This window comes from Heterocephalus glaber, unplaced genomic scaffold (assembly GCF_053883595.1).
Source record: "Heterocephalus glaber isolate CG9 unplaced genomic scaffold, H.glaber_assembly_v1.0 deba00001442, whole genome shotgun sequence".
In the NCBI taxonomy this organism is placed as follows: domain Eukaryota; kingdom Metazoa; phylum Chordata; class Mammalia; order Rodentia; family Bathyergidae; genus Heterocephalus; species Heterocephalus glaber.
The window spans coordinates 32,136,963-32,146,649 of record NW_028258296.1 but is presented as its reverse complement, the minus strand read 5'-3'; positions in this window follow the sequence as shown (position 1 = coordinate 32,146,649).

The following is a 9,687-nucleotide window of genomic DNA, read 5'->3' as shown; positions in this document are numbered from 1 at the left end:
AAAAAAGAAAGGGCTGACCTGTATCTCATCAACAGTTGTGTTGGTTATATCTAAAGAGCCAGCATTCAACAAAAATGATAGTGAACATAGGAAAAGGGAAAGTCTAGAAGGAAAATACTAGCCCTGGTTTTTAACACACTGGACTTTAGATGTCTAAGAGACAGTACAGTAGAGAACATCAGTAGAGGCAGTTAAAGAGAGCTTCAGAGAGATTTTGGGCAGAATAGTTGGATGTCATCATGGAGCTCTCCCAGGGATCATGTTGTAGAGTGATGCAAAAGGAACCTGGGGCAGAAGTCTGAAAAGAGGTTGAGTAAAGAAATAGAACAAACACAAGAACCACATCTAGAAAGGAGACTAAGATTTAAAAAGATCAGAGAAGAATAAGAGTTGGTTATTATGGAATCAGGCAGAAAATTGGAGGGATCAGCAGAAATAAATATTGCCCAAAGAACAGCACATGTGCACACAAACATACTCTCTCTCTCTCTCTCTCTCTCTGCAAAATGTGAAGCTTGTCATAAAGTGTTCTCCAAAACAAGAGTTGATTGAAATTCTGGGGTGAGGTGGAATCTCAATGTTGTTTTTATCTGCATCTCTCGAATGACCAGTGATGTTGAACATTTTTTCATATATTTATTTGCTGCTTTTACTTTTTTGTTTGAGAAATGTCTGTTCATTTCTGATGCCCATTAATTGTGTCTTTGAATTTTGGGGGTCTGATTTTTTTCAATTCTTTATATATTCAAGATAGTAGACCTTTATCTGAGGTACAGCTGCGAAAAATTTTTTCCCACATTGTAGGTTGTCTAATCTTGAAATGACTGAACTCTTCAGGCCAATTTTATTGCTTCACAACATACATCAACTTTAGGGACACAATGCTGACTTCTCAGGAATAATGATCCCATGCCCATACAGAAAAAAGTGGTTTTCATTAAAATAAACAACACAAAAAATGTTGTCCCCTAAACTTTATGAAAAGAATAGCTTAGTTTTAGTCAGTTTTCCTGAAGCTCTTCAATGATTAAACTTCTTCCACTCTATTACCTTTGACCCTGATCAAAAGGAGACAACAATATGATTTTTTTCATCATTTCATAATCATTCCTTAAGGCAGTGGGACCTATTATGCAAGCTAAGTTCTCATCCTCAGTCTCTCTGGGACTTCAGGCTGTATATCCCTGGCTGCTAAACAAAATCTTCTCCCTTAGAATCACTTAATTTTCTTTGGTTTTGTTTTTAAAGAAAGTAGTTAATCAGATTTTGAATTTTGTTTTGATGTTGAAGCATCAGCCACTTTATCAGCTTAGATATGCTCAATTTGTTTTTAAGCCACAGCTTCCTAGAGAGGCAGGACAATTGACTGCATGAATTGTCATCTATGACCAAGTAGCTTTTGTTTCTTCAATCTTTTCTCCTCTCCTGAATGTGAAAACACAGAGTAATCAACCATTTGGATTTAAAAGCTAGGATATGTAGTGATGGTGGCATCATATAGACATTGCCTGGCATACTGTCCTTAAGAAATAATTTGACAAATCATATCTAGTGGGCCCGGGGCACCAAAACATTGTTTAGATGTAAATTGTACTCAAGAGCAACTATTCATATGCAACCTAAGACATCCAGCATTCATCAGTACTCGATGAAAGAATAAATCAATCTAACTGGTCATTAAAAATCATGATTGCCAAGAGGAAAATGCCAAGTGTAGACTTTAAAGAACAGTGATCCTCAGAAGCCAATTAAGAAATCATTTAGTATTTTTGGCTACTCACCAAGTGGGTGGGAGGGAGGAAGAAGCCATGTGAGAAGGGAAGTGCTGTTTAAGGCAGTTCCTCTGGAAAACTTCAGAATTTGGATCATCTGGAATGACTATTTGGAGCTCAATCCTAAACCATCATATGTATGAATTATTTTGTTATGTATTTTAAAATTTTATGTATAATGCTACATACCCACAAACATCTATAAAAATTCCTAAGATACACATGCTAGAGAAAAAGAGCTTCAAAGAAATGAATTTAGTATTCTATTTGTCTTTGTATCCAAAATGCTATACTATTGCCCAACATCTAAAACTTACTCCAAAAAGTTTGTTGAATGAATAAATGAATGCATTAATAAATTTGTGTTGTTACAGTGGCCCTTATAATAAAACAAGATATTGAGAATAAATAAATAATTGGTTATCAATCACCTCTAAAAGGTAGCAGAAACTACTGTCAATAAATCCACATTATTACTTTTTCTTCAAATAGCATGCTAAGTACTTGATAAATACAAGGATTATAATAAAAGCATTTTGCTCCAGAAAAAATATTCTTTCTCACTTAGTTTCCATCCTTATTTAACATTAAACTTAAGGGGTTGTTGGTGGTGTTGCTACCACATAGCCTTAGTTGACAGCATTTTTAAGCTGTATAAAATGGTCCCGCTTTCAAAGAGCTGAATAACAGATATTTCTGATGAGATGTAAGCCATAGTCTAACACTTATTAATAGTTTTTAAAACTCATTACATAAAAAATGCAATTTTTAAAAGCATGATGAGGTTTATATTGTCAATGTTTTCAATTTTAAGTACAAATGAAACATATGTACTAGTGAGAGATATTTAAAATCCATTCAAGACCATGGTTTTCCTCTCTACCCTGTAGGCCCTTAAGCAAGCCACTCAACATATTTCTTCACCCATAAAACAGCATACCTGTTGCACAAGATTTTCATATTAAATCCTTAAAATGGGCTAAGTCTGATTTAATTACATTGTCTTAGTTACTTTCTCATCACTGAAATGCAATATCCAACATCCACAACTCTAAATGAGGAATAGTATACTTTGGCTCACAGTCTGTAGAGGTTTCAGCTCACAGCCTGCTGACTCCAAGTCAGAGCAGCATGGCAGAAAACAGGCTCTTCATCCAGTCAGGCTTCACCTCTCAAACATTATTTAGCTGTGGACTGTTGAGTATCATGCCTCCATGATCCAATCACTTCCCCAAAACCTCAACTGTTCATGACGCTTTGTGGGACATCTAGAAATAAACCATAACATACATTTGTTTCATTTAACATTTTGCTAGGCACCTAGAGGGTTTCTCATACTGAAACACGCTGCTAACGAGTTAAACAGGCTCTGATCACATTGAGGGTGTAGCTCAGTGGCACTTTCCTAACTTATACAGGACCTGAGTTTGATTGCTAGCACAGTCAAAAAAAAATAGTCAAAGATAGCTGAACCTTAATACATATTACACATTTAGGCAATATAGGAAATTTTTTGAAACTATAGTTCATTTGTATTACAGTTTTATTGACTGGCCAAGTGTATATATGTGTACAAGTGGTGTATGTGAAGTGTGTGTGTGTAGTTTAAGAACTTTAAGACTTTCTACAGTGAAGATCCAGGCATCTTAGAGCTTGCTGACAATTTTTTTCAGGAAACATTAAAACAAATACAAAACTCTTCTCTTGGATTCCCTGAAGGTATTCGTTGGGTTTAATTCCTTCTCTATCTTGCTCACTGGCTTATTTTCTTTCCTCTGTGTATTATAATCACAAGCAAAGTAGATCCATTGGCTAACTGAAGAAGTTGAGCTGGGGAGATTATACCCAAAGCAATATGGATCCTCACACAACAATGGTACCCAATCAATGTAACTATCTCAAAAGCTGTATTTTGACCAATTCCTATAACCAGGGGGTTATGGTGTCTTCAGTCTTCAGTCTTCATTGATTCTATGGTGTCTTCAGTCTCTGCCTTCATTGATTCTTCCCCTTTGGCAATCATTCCTAAATCTGCTCCATGCTTTAGTTTATAAAGCTTTCCATCCAGTTGTTTAAAACACAAAACTAATCTCATCCTTAAGATCAAATTTCTCAGAACAGGCTTCACACACTGTCTTTACTTTCTCATGCTCTATTCTTTCCCCAACTACACATAATCTGGAAACCACTTCCATGCACTACTACTTCCATGTACTTCTTCAAAGTACCATTGGAGATCTAATTATTCAACTTTATTCTATTTTTTTCACCAATCATCCTATTTTATATTTGCTACATGTTTACCACTTTCTTGTTTGGAAAACTCTATTCTAAGGCTCTCTGAGCTATCTTATCCACAAAATGTTTTTCTCATGAGATCATTTGAGGCTCTACCCTCTTTTACATTCTTATAATTCTCTTCATGTAGCAGCTGCTTCTTGGCGATAGTCCTCCGTTCTAAACAGAAGGATGAAAAGGTTGTGGTTGCTGTCTCTGAGTTACCCGTCTATGGCTTGGTTTCCTCACATGTGAGTTGAGGATAATAATAATAATACCTATAGCATAGAGTTGTGAAAAACTAAATAAATGAATATATATACAGAGCTTAGAACAGTTCTTGGCACATAGAAAATGCTATATGAGTGTTTGCTATTATTTTGTTACTGTTGTTCATGTGCACATGTGTGCATTGGTTCTAAGCCTTAACCCAGTCTAATTAATATTATAGTTGAATGAGTACATTGAAATTTTCTTTAAAACTAACAGGATGATTTATTTACATATGCCCCATATTGCTTTGCACATTGTATTCCAGAAGATAACGCTGTCAAACTTCTTGCATTAATAAAGTTTTCTTTTCCATTTCTTTTACTATGTATTTATTTACTTATTTTTGGTACTGGGGGTCGAGCTCAGGACCTCAAGCTTGCCAGGTAGGCACTGTGCCATTGAGCTAAATCCCTGACCCTCTTTTACTTTTTATATTTGCTAAATTTTACTCTCATAGGCTCCAATGTAATCTATAAATTAAGATTATATATAAAACTAGCATTTTTGAAAATTAAGCCCTGGAAATATTTTAATTTTATTATGAAACCAAGATGCTGTGTCATTTTTTCATAAGAAATTAATTCTAAATATAAATGGGAAGTTATCACAGTGTGGCTTCTAGACCACTGATGGCCCACAAGGGTCCTCTAACTGGCCTTTGGGCTCACTGCTTGTAGTTCTGAGGTTTATAATAAGATACCATCTGCACTTTTGTTGCTGCCATGATTTCATAATCTATTTATGATAGTCAATAAAATCTAAATATTACTTCAAGGGTACACTATTCATGCTGTTAATTCTAAAATTTATTTTACTCTTATGCTGAGCAAAGGTGGGCAGATGAGGGTATCACTAAATTTTATGTACAGCAACTGACCTGAGACTGATGGAGTGTGGTAGCCATTCCATCAGATAGCATTAGAACAGGAAAAGATGAAAACCCTGCAAGACTTTCTTACTTAATCCATCTAATCACAAACAAAAACTTTCCTTTAAAAGCCAACTGCATATAATTATTTCCTTCTCTTTGAATCAAAGATAAAACCATACCTCAGCCATTAATTAAAAAGCACAGAAATCAAAAATTGAGTTAGCTGAAGTTATTGACATATTACCAACACATAAACTGTGTTTTCAGTCCTATAGAATCCTCTTAAACTCCAACTAAGCAATGTTGTGCCTAGTATTATTTATTTCCCACATTTCAATGTAGGCCTTAGTTACTCTACAAACCAACTTGACGATGCATAACTTCTCCATTAAGAATATTTTTACGGAGTCCATAGTTATGAATTCATTTGCTATTCATTATAATGACACATATTATAATGAATTCATTTACTATTCATGTGGATAACACAAACACCATTTAGTAACTGGTTAATGAACTGACTGAGGCTTTTTATCTTTCCTTGGTTTTATAAGCAAAATATTCATTTATTTAAATTATCAAATTCTTTTCAGCTTTATATACTAGCTTTTTTGTTTATTCTCTAAAGTCCAAAAGTACAGGGGAAGCAAGAGGCAGCTTTCTCTGGATAATGGAAAAGCAAAAACAAAGTGCCATGAGGCATGGCCATAGAACAATCAAGTGCCATGATTTCTAGGTTCACTACAGGCCAGCTTGACTATAATGTCCTGACAACAGAAAGTTATTAAAATAATAATACTGTTTTGGAACAGAGCTCTGAGTTAAGCTAACAGCACCGATTTTATGCCCAGTTTAAAAGTTAAAGAAACAATAAGATCAGAAAGGCTAACTAATTTGTTCAAGTTGACATAGTAATTAAGTGAAAAAGCTCAAGCTCAAACTCAGAGCAGTTGTATTCAGAGCCCATGGCATTCAACACATGCCAGAGCCTTAGCTCTCCTTTATAAAATAATATTATATGTGTATCTTACCTAATAAAGTTCTGTTGTAAATTATCAAAATCCCCCTAAGCAATTTGCAAAATTAAAGTGCCAAACAACTTCAATAACCTACACTAAATTATTAAACCAAGAATTGACATGAGCCAGCTACATACTGTAGGTAATTTGGGTTGCAATTACTAATTGCTTTTAGGTAGGGTTGGAGCTATGTATTCCAAGAAGAATTTTGTTTGGAACCCATCTCCAGAAGATAAAATTTGAAACAAAGGAAAAGAGAAATATAAAGAAAAGAAAATAGAATTTTTTCCCAGAAAAGTGAAGACTGAAAAGAAGCCAGGTCTGATACAGAGTACATGTGATCACAGTAGATTTCCTCTTACCAACTAACAATAACTAACATGTACATTTATAAGCCAAACAAAAATATGCATTCAATAATTGGAGATCAGGAAGGAAGAACAGACCTCTCCTCTTTTGTATATGTGAATAAATATTAATCAGTAATTTTACACAAGAGATAAAAAGGGCCAAAGAGAGTGTGTAACTAAAATGGAATCTGGAGAAAATGCTGTTTTATGAGTATCAGAGAAACCAAGGAAATGATGAGAATCACTTATTAATGTATACTCAGTTTTTCTATAGCTCTAAGGTAAGTATTATAAAAGTCTAAATAATTAGGTTTTTGTTTTTGATTTTTTGTTTTGCTTTGGTTTTGTATTTTGTTTTTACTTTTAAGACCATTTAAAAGCAGTTTTAGGTTCACAGAAAAATTGAGAGGGAGGTATCCCCTGTTCCCATGTATGCACAGTCTCCTCCTTCATTAATACCAGAATGGCTGGCATACTGGCTACAATGGACGAATCAACACCTGACACTCAAAGTCCACAGTTAACATTTGGGATCCCTCATGGTATATGAGTTTGGATGAATGCAAAATGATGCATTTCCTTCACTGTAGTATCACACAGTATTTACCTGTTCATGGTGTTGCTCCATCTAGTCATTCTTATCCATACCCAGTCCTTGACAACCACTGATCTTTTCACTGTCTCCATAGCTTTGCCTTGTCCGGAATGTCATGTATTTGGAATCCTACAGGATGTAGCCTTTTGAGTTTGGTTTCTTTTACTTGGTAATTTGCATTTAAGGTTTTCCTGTGTCATTTCATGGCTTCATAGCTTGTATCTTTTTAGTGATGAATACGATTTCATTGTCTGGACATGCAACTACTTATATATCCACACAACTGCTGGAGGACATCTTGTGCTTCCAACTTTTTACAGTGGTGGTGCACACCTGCAATCTCAGCACTCTGGAAGGCTGAGATAAGAGGATCACAAATTTGAGCCCAACCTGAGTAATTTGATGACTTAGCAAGACTCTGTATCAAAATTTAAAAAGAAAGGAGGTTGGGGATATAGCTTGGTGGGAAGGCCTTGGGTTCAGTCCCTAGTACTGTACAGAAAGAAAAACATGTTCAAGTTTTTTGTGGACATAAGTTTTCAGTTCATTTAGACAAATATCAAAGAGTACTTATTGATAGATTGAGTGGCATGCTTAGATTTGTAAAAGAAATAAAATGTTTTCCAAGTGACTGTATCAGTTTACATCCCCACCATCAAAGAATAAGACATCTTCTTATTCTATATTTTTGTCAGCCATTGGTATTTTCAGGGTTCTGGATTTTGGCCATACTGAGCATGTACAATGTTTTTACTCTTGCTTAAATTTTCATTTTCCCAGTGACATATGATGTAGAGTGTCCTTACATATGCTTTTTTAAAATCTGCATGCCATCACAGTTAAGTGTCCCTCAGATAGTGTGTCCATTTTTAAGTAGGATGTTTATTTCTCATTGTTGAGTTATAAGAGTTCTTTGTACATTTCATATAGCAGTATTTCATCCTATGTGCCTTTTGCAAATATTTTCTTCCACCCTTCTACATTGTTGGTGAAAGTGCAGACTGGTGCAACCACTGTGGAAATCAATATGAAGATACTTCAAAAAACTAAGATTAGAGGTCCCATTTGACCTAGCTATTCCTTTGGTGGGTATCTTCCCAAAAGAATTAAAAGAATCATATCACAGTGATATATGTGCACCCGTGTTTATAGCGACACAGTTTGTAATAGCTAAAGCCTGGAAACAGCCCAGTTGCCCATCAACTGGAGACTGGATAAAGAAGATGTGGGGTGGTTTTTTTACATATAAAATTATTTTTACATATACTACTCAGCCAGAAAGAATGAGAAAGTAGAGACATTTATAGCTCAATGGATGCACATTGAGGCCATACTCTTAAGTGAAATAAATAGGACAGACGTGTAAATACCAAATAGTTTTTCTGGTGTGAAAAACTAAAAGTGTAAATAAGGATCAAAATGTATAATTGATAATGTGAAATAGGAAGAAAAGGTCTAAAGGAGTAAGGGAAATGGGAGGGGTAGGGAAAAGGAAAGAAGGGAAAAGAAAAAATATGAGAAAAGGAAAAAAACGGAAACAAAGTCTTTGTAAATAGAGACAGGTGAAGGAATTGAAGGGAGGGCAGGGTAATGGGGAAAAAATAAGAAACCAAGATACATTATGTAAAGGTACAAGATTCCAATGATGTATGTAACTGTATTGTATACCTAAAACGTACCAATAAACTTAATGGAAAAAATATTTTCTTCCAGTACATGGTTTGTCCTCTTGTTCTTTTGACAATATAAGTCACAGAGAAGAAATTATTAACTTTAATGGTCTGTTTAATTATTTCTTTAATGTATCTTGCTTTTATTATTTTATCTAAACAATCTTTTGCCAAACCCAACATCATCTAGATTTCCTTTTGTGTTATCTTCTAGGAGTTTTTCAGCTTTTAGTTTCATGTTTAGTCCTATCAGTTAATTTTTGTATATGGTGTAAAATTTATGCCTAGGTTGTTTGTTTTTTTTAACACATGGATGTCTAGTGGTTACAGCATTGTTTGTTGAAAAGAATATTTGTGCTTCAGCGTGTCTGGAGTTGTTTCAGCATCTTCTAATCTGTTCCACTAGTCCTCAGGTCTGTTTCTTTGCCAGTACTATGCTGTTTTTATCACAGTAGCTTTGTAATATAGTTTCAAGTTGGGAATTGTGTTACCTCTTACCTTGTCTTTATTGGCTAGTATTGCTTTTGCTATTCTATGTCTCTTCTTGTTTCAAATGAATTTTTGGATTGTTTTCTCAAGATCCATGAAGTATGCTGCTGGGATTTCACTTGAGATTGCATTGAATCTATATAGAAGTTTTGGAAGTATGGCCATTTTCACTATACCCTACTCAGGACCAGGGGATGTTTTCCATTTTCTGGTATCATCTTCAATCTCTCTTTTCAGAGTGCTATAGTTTTCAGAGAAGAGGTCTTTGATTTTTCTCATTAGGCTCATTCCTAGGTATTTCAGTTTTTGGAATACTATTGTGAAAGGAATTGTTTGCCCTATTTCGGTCTCTGTGAGTCTATTATTTGTGT